The following is a 14118-nucleotide window of genomic DNA, read 5'->3' as shown; positions in this document are numbered from 1 at the left end:
CGACAGCCCAGCCCTGGAATAAGTCAGAGAGTCAGGTGTGAAAAGACCAAGAAAGGCAACCCTCTGCAGCGGGGGAGGGAAGCCCGGTCTGCACAGCATGTTCCACAGAGAGACCAGAGCTGGCTCTGCAGAAGCCTCGGGGTTGAGTCTCCTGGTCCCCTCCGGGCTGGTGGATGCCCTCCTCAGGGGTGATAAAAGCTATACCCAGCATCAGTGAGCTCACACTAGATGCCAAGCTCCAGGTCTGGCGCCTCAGTCCAGTTTCCCGCTAATCCCCACAGGAATCCCACGGACTAGGTGTATCTGAGAGCAGGCAGGAGCACCACCGCAGAGTCTGGGCCAGCTCCACTTCACACGCAGAAACCAGTGCCCAGAAGTTTCAAGGAGGCAGAATGTGCTTTAACTCAGGGCAACAATTTAACCCGCTCTGAGTGTGAAGTGGGGGCAAACTTCCAACTACAGGCCATGGGGATTTTGGAGCCGTGAGTCTTGGATAAACATGAACCACTGATAGTCGAGTGTCGGGCAAAGCCCCTCAGTAACCTAGATGCAGCGGCTATCACAGATGGCCAAACCACAGACCACTCCAAAAGGGTGACTTTTGGAGCCATGAGTCCTGAGCGAGCCCAAACCTTTCTGGTCGTCTTGTTTCCTGGCTCGAACTATGAGTGTGTGAGTGTGTGTGTGGGTATGTGTGGGTGTGTGTGATGAACAGTCAAGTCTATCAAAGGAAACCACAGAATGTGAAAATTACTTTTTCTCTCCAGGAGAGAAGCATCGGGGATTACAAAAGCCTATTAACGGGGATAACCTGCAGGAAGGAGGTCAGGTCTCCAGCTTTGGCCTTGGGACACAGGAGGGAACTGGGAGAAGGAGGGTGTGCCCCACAGGCGTCCGAGAGCAGGCCGCGTCAGAGCCTCCTTGTGTCACAGGCTTAGCGGGCAAGGCCCTGAACGGCACGGTGGTGGGAGCCACCTCCAGCTCCCAGGGCTGGGGCAGGAGGTGGGGGCAAGGGCAGGGCCTGCAGATCTGGGGGAACGGGGAGATTATTCAGGCAGGGCTTCCTGCACAAAGACCCAGCTACCTGGCTGGCAGCAAGGTAACCGGTTGCCAGGACTGAGGGCCAAGCTGCACGGGAGACCCATTTCCACATGAGGAGCTCCCCCAGGGTCCCCTTACTCAGGCTGGTGAGAGCTGAGGGCGGTGCTGGAGGCACGGAGAGGTGTGGGAACAAGGCGGGAGGTGAGCGACCTGGCAGGTCCCACCTGAGAACTCGGTGTTGCTCTGGACACCATGCAGGTAAAACCCTGCCATGGGGCTGGACGGGACAGGACTGCCCAAGCATTGATGTTCAGAGGGGCCCCAGGTCCCCAGAATGCTCCAATAACCCCTGGGCAAAACCTCTGCAAATGGGCCCCCTGTTTGTACTTCTGACAAGAACTGCTTTCCCCCAAAGTAGGTCTTCACTTTCACTTTTCACTTCTATGCACTGGAGAAGGAAATAGCAACCCACTCCAGTGTTCTTGCCTGGAGAATCCCAGGGACGGCGGAGCCAGGTGGGCTGCCATCTATGGTGTCGCACAGAGTCGGACAAGACTGAAGCGACTTAGCGGCAAAGTAGGTCAGGAGCTCCTGGGAAACTTCTTGGGAAACTTAGAAAATCTAACTTTGATTTTTCCATCTCCAAGTTCAAAGAGCATGAATAAGTTCATTGGAAGAAAAAAGTTGATTTTTTTTTTAATCAAACATGCTTGGCAGGAAGGGAATTAAAAACTGAAGCAGTCTAGGGAACACCCCCCCCCCCCCGCCCCTGCAGCAGACGCTCACTCAGTGCTGGCTGCTCCCCCGCTGCCTGCAGCGGGGTAGGTGCAGCCCTGACACGCGAGCCAGCAAGTTCTCTGTGCCGCCACCCTGGGCCCTGCCGCTGTGATGAGGACCACCATGTGCACTGTCTTTGAAACCGTCTTTCCCCATGAGTTGCAAGGACGATGTGTTTTCTCAGCGAGTATCAGATGCCTTCTCTGTGATGGACAGGTTTCCACATCCCTTCCTGCTAGAAAGAGGAGCCCCGGCGAGTCCAGCATGAAGGCAGGTGTCGTTTCGTTCCTGGCTCAGGGCTCACGATAGAAGTAGGAGTCTGAGCCAAGCAGAAATGCAGATCCTTGAGAAGTAGGGCCACATCTGGTTTGTTCTGCATCCTCAGCAGTGTTTCACCCAGGTCCTGGCACAGAGTCCACTCTCGGTGCAGGACTGCTGAAAAGTGGACGAGGGAGCACAGCTCGTGGCCTTGGAGTCAGCATGACAGTATTCGCCCCAGAGGCTTTGACTCATCCATCGGGGTGGATCGTGCCCTGCCTCTCATCAATCCGGGGCTCCTCTTGATCTTGCCTGAACAGCATCCACCCCTCTCCTGACCTTCTTCAGGAAGCAGAACTCTGATTCTCCAGTTATGTTCCATCTCTTTCCTGTTCGGGATCAAATTCATCTGACTTGGGTGGGCCTGAACACCCTAGGTTCCAGTGGACATGTGACCCAAACTGGAAAATCACAAAATCAAGTGAGTGACTTATCACAATTTCCATTTCTGGAGGCAAAGGACTCCTGCGTATTTTATCGAAATACGTCCAGATGGCAATATTCATAATAAACGGCCTTCAATGGCCTTGGCCTTGCTCCATATAGATGTCAGCGGATGCTTATGGCGGTGGACCCCAGTGACCTCATCCTCAGACATCAGAGAACATGTACACAGATGAGCAGGTGGGAAGAAGGCAGACTCCGTCTCATGCCGGTACAACATCAAGGGAAGGCGCGCTCCTTTGTGATGCCTGGACCACGCTCGGCTACAAGGAGGTGTATTTCAAAGTCTGTGCAGCAATCAGGGTGTAACTGATAATGTATCTTGAGATCTCATCCTTCACACACACGTATTAAACCAAAGAAAAGCTGCCTCTCCCACAGCCTGGTCAACTTGCCGACTTGGGAATGAGGTTCTTGGAAAGTCTGATTTCCTTGCCTATGCATCTCCTCACTCCTGGCCAGGTCCTAAGCTTCGGGTTGGGGTGATGCCGATAGTTTGGTTCAGTTTCCAGCTGGACATGGTCTCTGCTGGCTCCGTGGTCCAGAAGGCCCTGATCCACAGCTGCGGAGTGGTGTCATTGCTTACATGTACATTTCACATTACATGTCATAGTTTACATACGAGAACTCACCAAGGTCGGCTACTGCTGGGTGGCGGACCAGGCACAAAGCCCCAGAACGTCTGATGCTCAGCCGGGTCCATCTGCAGTCACCTCTGTTCCAGGGCAAGTGGATTCGAGTAGCTGCTTCACTAGGCTGAGTGAAGGGGCATTGGAATCATCTGAAACAGCCCCTGGAGTCAACAAGACTGTGACCCGATTAGGGGCTCGCAGTCGGGGTCTGAACCAGGCGCTTTGCACCCTCCGGGCTCAGCAGCGTCAGCCTCTAGGTGGGACAAGAGGGAGAGGGTCCCCAGGAGTCTGCCTCGGGCAGTCACCCCAATGTGGGGCCTCCGTGAAGAGGATTCCATCCAAAAGGGCTTCTTACGCTGGAATACCTATCATCCTCATTCCTTGGAAATGTTACAAAAATGAAAACAGAAGTGGAGTTAAGTTGCATCCTTCTTGTTGGAACACGCCAGTTCTTTGGATTTGCCAGACTTAGTTTCTAGGTAAAAGGATTGCTGGTTTGGGACTTGCAATTATTCCCTGAAACTAAAAGACGCAATTGGAGATTTGCCCGGTAAAATCTTTTATCCAGTAATTTTTTTTTTTTAACTAATGCTAGTCATCTCTAAATTGGAAATGGAGGATGAGGGTTCCAGAGGCATAGAGCTTAGCTACTGACAAAGCCAGGGACTGGAACTCTCTGGGAGTCTGAGTTCCAGGCCGTCCAAATACAGCGGGGACACGGCCCCAGCCCCTGCTCCCTTACTGTGTGTCTCAGAAGACGTCTGAGTGGGTGGATGAGGACAGCAGCGTCCCCTTCCTGGAGAGAAAAATCCGAACACCACAGAGTTATGGGTACAGCTCCGGAGTACATAGACTTTACGTTCTCTCTCCTTTGATGCAGAACACCAATCTGAAAAGGGAATTACTTCTCTATGAAGTCTTTTTACATGTCCAATGCCCAGCTCAGGAAACGCTACCAGAATTGACTGATTTGAAACTGTAATTTGAATGAAGGAATCATTAAGACCTAAGCAATTTATATGTCTGAACACACTTGATTCTCAGCCCCTCTGCTGCCCCTCCACCCCCCACACACTTTTTATTTCCAAGGGTCTTTATTTCACGTTGCTGATTTCCTTCTGGCTTCCCTGGGTCTTCGTTGCTGTGCATGCTCTCTCCAGCTGCAGCAGTGAGGCGCCTCTCCAGCTGCACACGCGTGGGTTTCCATTGCGGCGGCTTCTCTCATGGAGCGTGAGCTCCAGGCACTTGCACTTCTGCAGTTGGGCTTAGCTGCCCCACGGCATGTGGGTTCCACCCAGATCAGGGATGGAACCCATGTCTTCTGTACTTGCAGGTGGATTCTTCACCATGGGGCCAACCAGGGAAGCCCCCCAAGGCTCTTTAAAGCAGCTCCCACCTTTGGTTCTTCCTGTGTGGTGTGTGATCTGATCCACGTGGTTTGGGCTCAGCAGTGATTCTTAACTTGTCACAAACTGCTTTGGGAGCCTCAGCAGGAGAGGCTGGGGGAGGATTTGCAGTCAGGGGTGTGGGTGACTCGCCCAGGGTACAGTTAAAAGACGTGGGTGACTGCCTCCCAGAGGAGGCCAGGAGCCTGGACGCGGGGTGGACGTTTCTCCAGCAGGTCTCTCAGTGCCGCCTGTTTCCACGCTTCTAGATTCACAGCATCGACAAACAAGCTCCTGCAGGGCCTCCATTCAGAGCTGCGAGAGGGGGTCTCCCACCCACCATGCCCTTGCCCTTCCAGGGAAAGTGAACCCCTAGAAGAAAAGGCACATAGACCCTCCCCACCCAAGACCTCCATGGGTGTAGGGAGCATGATGTTCGTGAGGCGGAGACAAAATGTTGTAATTTCAGATCAGAAGGAAAAATAATATAACAATAATGAAAGAATGAATCCAGGCCAGACTATGCTCATCTTTACACCAACATACACAGTCATGAAACAGTTTTTAACACTATTTTATGGCGGAAGGAACCCACAAAAGCAAAAGTGCCTGAGGCCTAGGAAAGCCATGTGTGGCCTCAAGATGTGGAACCTTCTAGCTACAGGAAACCCTGGGAGACAGGAGAGCGGAGCTTAGAAGTACATGCATCTCCTTCCTCCTTTCAATCCTTCAACCCTTTCTTTTCCTTCCTTTCCCTCTCTCCCTCACTTCTTCCTTTCTTCCTTAAATATGCTCAAGAAAAAAAAAATGTGCTTGAAATAGAGGCCGGACAGCCTGCTCGGTCCAGATGCTGAGGGAGACACAGCGACACCACAGAAACACCGGAGAGGACCGTGGGCACGGCAGGAGCACCCCGGCCCCGGGGGCCAGGCCGGGACTCTCAGCGCGCAGGCTCGCTCCTGCGACTGCACCTGCCCTGCCGCCCCTCTCGGTGACGCCATGCAGCAGGCACGCTGCTCCAGGCCCGAGGATAAGACGGACCCCTTTGTCCTCCAGGCCCCCAGCTGCGGGGCGAGCGAAGGTGGGGACGGAGTTGGGGCCAGCCTCCCGAGAGCAGCCCCAGGGCCCTGTGTGAGAGTAGGCTCTTGCTCACCCTGCGGCAAGAGGACAAAACCGGAGGCTGGAAAACAATCAGGGAAGTGGCGGGAAAGGAAGACGTGGGTCTGAGTCTTCTGGAGGCCCAGGAGCCAGAGGAGCCAAGCAGACGTCAGAGACACTGGAGGTGCAAGCTCTCCCCTGAGCCATGGTGAGCATGTGGCACCTGCTGGGACTGGGCGGGTGGGGCGGTGTGCAGCGAAGAGGCGGCCTGTGGACACTGAGCAGCATCGGATCTTCAGGGGGCAGGGACACCTGGCAGAGGGTCCAGGCCAGAGGTGAGCAGCTTCCTCAAGGGCAGGCTCTGGTTTGACCGGCCTCCCTGTTCCTGCCTTTGCTGAGGGAACCCAGGTAGAAGTTCCGAGCTCTGGGAACCCCTGGCCTTTCAGGCATCTTGAGAGGGAGTTTGCACTGAAAGCCTTCCCGGCTCCTCCACAGGGAGCCTGTGATTCTGAGGACACTGGGGGACAGCAACAAGCTCTGCCTTCGGGACAACACCCACCCAGCTGCTGCCTGGCCCTGGCTCCCAGGCCTCAGCCCCACACACACTACCTGCTCTCAGCCCTCTGCTTCCAGGCTAAAAATCAATGAGCCCTGGTACCTACAGAGGGGGTGGTGTGGAGGGTGGAGAGGAGGCAGGAAGGCGGAGCCACATCAAGCTGTGCAGAAAGGGGAGTGGGAGGAGCATCGAGGAGACCTGACTTCCTGCTACGCCTGGGTGGCCTTGGCCAAGTTACCTTTCTGAGCTTCTGTCTTTAACCACCAGAGGGAAGGTTGTTCTACTGATTTCCTCATTACACACAAGTCCGGGAACCCAAGGATCAGGAAAGCGGTGCCGTGGCGCTCCCCGGCTCTCACGCCTCTGTCTGTTCAGTGTGACCCTGGCTTCCGGCTGCGGGGTGAACGTCTCCCTAGTGCATCTCGTACTTCCCTGAGCAGCTGGCCTCAAGTGGAAGGCAGCCTCAAGCAAGTGGTCTCGGCTTCAGCCCTGCTCCCACCATAGTGCCCAGCCCTGGATAGCCCTGCGGTCCCTGAGCGGGGAGCCCGGTGCCTCTGGATGCTTGGGGAGGGGGCGGAATCCCCCCTCCCCGAACTGCCACCTCTCCTTGCCCATCAAGTGCTTCTGTCTCCCAGGAGCCTCTGTGGGGCTGAGGCAAGCATTCCCCAGACCCTCTGTCCAGAGCTCATGGGCCGGGGCTACTTTCTAAGTGGGATCCTGGGCCTTGGCCCTCCTCCGGGTTCAGGGGAGCTGCAGTCGGGGGTGGGCACCTGCATCCCTCCACAGGCTGAGGTAGCAAGGTTCAGAGTCCACAGGGGCGGGGGTCAGGAGAGAGAAGTTCCCCCACGACCCCACGACGGCGCTGACCATAGAGAGGTCACCACAGTAACGGGGGTCCGCCGAGCACCCGTGCCTGAAGCATCGCCCGCATGCAGACAGGTGTGCTGCGAATGTTGCCGGGGGCCTGGCACACCCAGCTGCACTCTGTTCCACCGCACGTGGCGGGAAAAAAGGGCCTTCAGACTCCTGGGGAGGTTTTACCGTGGCCTCAGTTCCAAGTTCAGCCATGGAGACTTAAGGTAAAACGGGATGCGTAGAGGAGTTTTGGTGTTAGCTCGAGACGGTCTTACAGGTCTTCACAGAACCATTCATCTTCAGTTTCTTCGGCACTAATAGTTGGGGCACAGACTCCAGGAGGTACTGAAGGACAGGGAAGCCTGGCGTCCTGCAGTCCATGGGGTCACAAAGAGCCGGACACAACTTACTGACTAAACAACAACAGAAGAGCTGGGAATCACACACAGCAGAGGGGCAGAGCCCAGACTCACAAAGCAGCTCATCCATCATGTTCCTGGACCCACGAGGGCAGTCGTGAAAGACTGGCCCACAGAACAGAGCAGGGAGAACTGAGAACAGGGATGGGAGGGGAGGGTTCTGAGCAAAGGGAACCAAGCAAAGGAAAGGTTTAAAGAGTGAAATTCATCAGGAGAAACAGTTGGCTGTTTGTTTGAGCCCACCGGTCGTTTATGCTCCAGATGCATCTGCAGCTAAGACTCCATGGGCTGCTTCACCCCTGATATGTGACTCCCTTCCTTGAAAAAGTGGGGTTCACTTGCAGAGCCAGAGGGAGCTGTGAGAAACGTGGTCAGGGCAGCACCTGAGTGCCAGACGTTGTAGTCAGGTTAAGTTTCTGGGTCACTAGGCAATGGCACCCCACTCCAGTACTCTTGCCTGGAAAATTCAATGGACGGGGGAACCTGGTAGGCTGCAGTCCATGGGATCGGGAAGGGTCGGACACGACTGAGCGACTTCACTTTCACTTTTCACTTTCATGCATTGGAGAAGGAAATGGCAACCCACTCCAGTGTTCTTGCCTGGAGATTCCCAGGGACGGAGGAGCCTGGTGAGCTGCCGTCTATGGGGTCGCACAGAGTCGGACGTGACTGAAGCGACTTAGCAACAGCTAAGAGGAATCTGAGTGAAACACACCCCAGCAGAGGTATCCAGAGCACCTGAAAGAGGATGCCTGAACGCCCCTCCTGCGACTCCGCGCCTTCCCCGTGTCCCAAGCTTCCACAGCCCCCACCCCTGCCCGCCCTTCTTGAACCGGGAGAAGAACAAACGCGGCACCGCGGAGGCCGGTGCGGTTCCCTGGGGCATCGCGCCCTCTCGCGGCCGCTTCGCGCGTGACCGCTGCGCCCGGTTCTGAGCTGGAGAGTTCACGCTGTGGGCAATCGGAGCACCGGCCTGAGGTTCCCCATTCCCCTCCTCCCACTGACCCCTGACCCCGCTGCCGGCAAACTCTGCCGCCCCAGCTGGCTTGGCCTCTGGGTTTTTTTTATCTTTCTTTCTTTCTGTTTACTGAACTTGACTTTATTTCTAAAGAACTATTCAAAAAATGGAAAACTACAAAATTGTTGTTGTTCCGTCGACAGTCGTATCCAACTCTTTGCGATCTCATGGACTGCAGCACACCAGGCTTCCATGTCCTTCACCAATTCCCAGAGTCTACCCAAACTCATGTCCATTGACTTGATGATGCCATCAAACCATTTCACCTTCTGTCGTCCCCCTCTCTTCTTGCCCTCAATCTTTCCCAGCATCAGGGTCTTTTCCAATGAGTTGGCTCTTCTCATCAGGTGGCCAAAGTACTGGAGCTTCAGCTTCAGCATCAGTCCTTCCAATGAATATTCAGGACTGATCTCCTTTAGGATGGACTGGTTGGATCTCCTTGCAGTCCAAGAAACTCTCAAGAGTCTTCTCCAGCACTACAGTTCAAAAGCATCAATCCTTCCACACTCAGACTTCTTTATCCTCCAACTCTCACTGACATCCATACAATACTACTGGAAAAAAACATGGCTTTGACTATACGGAACTTTGTAGCCAACAAAGGTCCATACAGTCTACAAAACTACAAAATTGAAAAGTTAAAATTACCCCACAGCCTACCACTAGACATAGACAAATTTTTTTGCGAATGTTATTCCAGAGGCTCTGCAAACCTATATGCAGACAGATAGATTTCTAGAATAATGACATAAAGTGGGATTTTAGTACACTTTATCTTTCTTTTTCTTCAATGAAAATTTTCATGTAAAAGGAGTCTATTAATGGAGGGGAACCTGTAGACAGAACTTCCCACTGGTCCAATTCTGTCCCTCGACGGTGGACACTGGGCACGCTCACCTGCCCTGTAAACAGGCGGGTGCTGAGTCAGACCCAGGCTCCCCGAGCCCTTTACACTCTCCATGGCGTCACGTGCTCAGTTACTGGGGAGGCTCGTCCCATCAGCACCCCTGCCTGGGGAAACAGGAGCCACTCCAAGACCCACATGACTAGCTCAGGTGTAAATGTCTCAGACAGCAGAGCCTGGGCACCAGGGGTTATTTCTTAAAGGATGCTGGGTCACGGGTAAGATGCCCAGGTGCTAAAGCTGACACGGAACAAAATCTCTGGATGAGAAATTTCAAAGGCAGCTGGTGACCTGAGAACTCCACTCTTTAAAGCAAAGCAAGAGGAAATTTCTGTCCAGAAGAGCATCTCCCTGGCCTTGCTGAAAGAAGAGTTTGTTTGGGACCCTCTCCTCTCCCTGTGAAGCAGGAAGTAGGAAGGAGTAAAACATCTTCCAGAAGATGACGGGACCTGAGCTTGGCTGCCCCCCACCCCCCTTGCTGATGTTTCTAGAATTCAACCTTGAGTAGTGAATCATGCCACTGCCAACTGAAAACCCAGTGGTGAGTTGCAGATATTATCACAAAGGAGGGTACTTTTTAAAACTGGAAATTTGAAAGTGATCACAGGAATGATTTAGCTTCTGCAGTAACACCTGAGGTTAAAGAGTAAACATGTACCACTTGAGAGCCTGGGGCTCAGAGCCAGCCTGAGGGTGCTGGTTGCTGGCTCCAACGGCCCAGAGGCAGGAGACAAGTCAGCCTGATGCCGTGTGCACTGGGGCGCCCACACCCACCACCTGCCACAGCCCTGCCTGGTCAGCAGGGCACCAAAGGACCAGTGTAAAATTACATCAGCTGGGGAGTACACAGGAGACAGAAACCACACCGGCAATTTGAACAGGGAAAATACAACACACAGGCATATTAACTAGTAACTGGGGCTTCACTACAGAGAAGGGCTAAGAGCTTTAAAGAGTGCCCGAGGGCTGCGGGGGCAGTCCAGGAAGAGAGCAGATTTGGCTGGAGCTTGGGCCTCATGGAGCGGATGTTCACAGGGTTTTCTGGGACCACTCTGGTCCACAGCCAGGGCCCAGCCAGGGAGCAGGGGTCCTTCCCCCAGGGTGACATGAAGTTTGTCAGAGGGTGCGAGCCCCTGGGTGTCACCCATACCACCAGCAGCCACAACATAGAAGCCAGAAGGGAGAGCGCTCAGAGCCAGGAAGAGGAGCCCCTTCCTTCTGCAGTGTCTGTCCAGAACCTTCTAGTGACAAAGCTAGCAAAAGAAAAGTGTTTAGAGGGTCCAGCTCCAGTGTCACAGAACCAGGCAGAGAAGCCTGGGCCCGCGGCAGAGAAAAGAACGCACGGGAATCTGGTGCACGTGCTCAGCTAGGGAAGGATACACACGCAGAGTGTGGTAGCGACACACAAAGGAACAGGGCTCGGGGCAAAATGAGCGAATTCCAGCCACTGGCAACCTCACGGCCGAGTCTTGGAAACACAAGTTGAGTGGGAAATGACATCACAAAAGACAGTACTTATAAAGCTTACAATCAAGCAAAAAGACATGGTATATCACTTACCTGTACACATATATATATGGTGAAGCTATTAAATACTTACAGAGGAGCAAAACAATGAAAAACAATATCCTCTGGAGGGGAGATGGGGATAGGGTGGGGGAGGGGCACAGGGTAGTCTCAGATACATTAGTGATATTCTAGTCTTGGTGTTCACAGCAAGTTCAAGAGCATTTGCTTGATTATTATACCTCCAAATTCATACATACAAATATACCATCTTTACATAGGGCCTGCATCTGTGTCAAATATGACTTAATAAAGTAAAAGGAATCAACGTGTATAAATCGGCGGGGGCGCTCCTGGCTCTCACAGCAGCTCCTGTGTAAAAGGCCTGCACGTCTGAACTGACAGAGCTCCCTATGAGCCAGCACTGGCCAGGTCCCTGGCAGAACTATGGAAAACTGTGCAGAAACACGAGCCAAGTGTCATGAAGGAAACTGTGGTTCTCCATCCCTCTGTGGGGACCTCAGCCCCAGGATTCTGGTCCAGCCCAGTACAGGCTCCCAGGCATGTGGACCACATGGCTCAGCCCCGCCCCCTGGCCCTACTTCCTAAGAGGGGACCGTCAACATACTGACGGATGGTATCAAAACGCATGAACTGTGGGACTTCCCTGGCTGTCCAGTGGGTAAGACTTCACCTTCCAGTGCAGGGGGTGAGGGTTTAACCCCTGGTTGAGGAGCTGAGATCCCATGTGCCTCACAGCCAAAACATCAAAACATAAAGCAGAATCAGTATCGTAACAAAGTCAACAAAGACTTTAAAAATGGTCTATATTAAAAAAAAAATCTTAAAAAAAAATATATGAACTGCAACAGATGTCCAGATGGTAAAGAAACTAGAAGCCAACCTCTGTCAAAGTTTCCAGGCTGATTTAAAAGCTCATCCTCAACAGCAACAAAACCTGGCCTGGCCAGCAGGCTGCCCTTCTGCCCTGTGTTCCCCGGGACAAAGTGTTTTCAATGACTGGAGTTCTTACCTGTCCTTATCCTGCAGGGCTCATTCTAGAAGCTGCCTCCCTGGGAAGCCGCTCCTGTCTTCTCGGGGGTCTGCCTCATGTGTCCGCACCTACTGTGGTCTCTCCCCACCATGTCTGGCAGCTTGGCCAGGGCAGGTAGGTTCCTGTTGTCAGCACAGGCCCTGCGTGCAGCAGACACTCAGCCCACACCTGTGGGAAAAGTGGACACAGGTGCCAAAATGAATACAATAAGAGCATAATCTTTATCACTGAGCCCGTATACTGGTCAACTCATCATGACGCCGGTACTGACTCATCTCCACTATGGGTCCAACAAAGCCAGGGGAACTTTCAGGAAAGACTCTCAAGGTGCCAGCTGTATGCCAGGGACCGTGAGAGGGCAGGGGACACACTGGTGAATCTCAGCACCTGTCCTCGTGGGTTTTGGGGCCACAATCAATGACGAATGCTCCCCGGGGCATCAGTGTTGGTGTTAACTCCACTGCAGGGAGAGGGCGAATGGAGTGAGTCTGAAGGTCGTGGACTCAGCGTGGAGAAGGCGGCCTCTGAGGGAACAAGACACTTTATCATACAAACTACCTCTTATAACAGCATCCTGTTTATTACTCCCTTTAAAGCAAACTGGTATTCCAAGTTTGATGGTACCATCCCAATTTTATTCCTGGCTTTGGTTAATATTCCTGGAAAGTCAACACCTAAAGCCGCCCTGGCTTTCCTACGTCCTACCTTTCAGAAAAGGATGCTGAAGACAAGAGGTCAGACAGAGAACCCAGTCCAGCTTTTAAGCCATCTATTTTCCATGCTCTCTTTGGCTTCTACATCTCCAACCAAGTTTTAAAGAAATCTTAGCACTTCCCTGGTGGTCCAGTGGCTAAGAGTCCACTTGCCAATGCAGAGGGCACAGGTTTGATCCCTGGTCCGGGAGGATTCCACACGCCTCTGGACAACCAAGCCCATGCACCGCAACTACAGAAGCCGCGAGTCCTAGAGCCCTCGCTCCACAGGAAGAGAAGCTGCTGAGATGAGAAGCCTGTGCAACCAGAAAGTAGCCTGCATGCACCACGACTATGGAAAGCCTGCACACAGCAACAAAGACCCGCACAGCCAAGACAGTAAGGTTTTAAAAATCATCAAAAATAATAAAAAAATAAAGAAATTATAATCAGATAACCATTTGGAAAGAAAAAATAGAGGAGGGTTTCTTATACTAAAATTATATCAAACAAAACAAAATGAAAACATTAAACTATCACAAAGAGACATAACTGATGATTTTCACCTGGGCCTAGGGCAGTTCCATGGAAGTCGTAACAATGAAAGGATTAACACTATAACACTTTTATATGGCAAAAATGCACTAAAACAAAACAAGAATAAAGGCTCAAGACAAAGAGAAACTGAGAAAAAACAAGAAACATACAACAAACTGCTAGTATCTTTTTTTTTTTTTTTTGGCTACAAGGCATATAGAGGTCTTCATTCCCAGATCAGGGTTCAAACCTGTGCCCCCTGCTGAGGAAGAGTCTTGACCACTGGACAGCCATGGAAGTCCCTAGTACCCTTCATAGGCAAAGAGCAGTCACAAGTCAATAAAAAAGGACCACATCAGTAAAAATGGGTAAAGAATTGGTAATTTTTCAAAGACATACAAATGGCTAATATGACATTGTTTTCTTGATTGGTGGGATTTATAATATTAATACCTAATGCTGACAAAGGTGTTTGTGGGAGTGTAAACTGGTACATTTCCAGAGGGAAATCTGATGATAAAGACATCAAAATAGTAAATGTATGTGTCTTTTATCCAACAATCTCATTCCTAGGAAAATGTAAGAAAATTGACCAAATGCATAAAGGACCAAAAGCAACATGTTTATCAAAGCATAGTACACATTTTTAAGCTTGAAATCATTTGTCCTTCAACAATGGAAAAGAATAATTTTTAGCTATGAGCCAAAGACACTGCTGCTGCTGCTGCTGCTTAGTCACTGAGTCATGTCCGACTCTTTGCAACCCCATGGACTGGGACGCCAAGCCTCCCTGTCCTTCACTATCTCCCAGAGTTTGCTCAAACTCATGTCTGTTGAGTCAGTGATGCTATCTAACCATCTCATCCTCTGTCATCCCCTTCT

Source organism: Bubalus kerabau, chromosome 11 (assembly GCF_029407905.1).
Source record: "Bubalus kerabau isolate K-KA32 ecotype Philippines breed swamp buffalo chromosome 11, PCC_UOA_SB_1v2, whole genome shotgun sequence".
Classification (NCBI taxonomy): domain Eukaryota; kingdom Metazoa; phylum Chordata; class Mammalia; order Artiodactyla; family Bovidae; genus Bubalus; species Bubalus kerabau.
The sequence above is the reverse complement of the archived record's forward strand: the minus strand, read 5'-3'. Positions refer to the sequence as shown.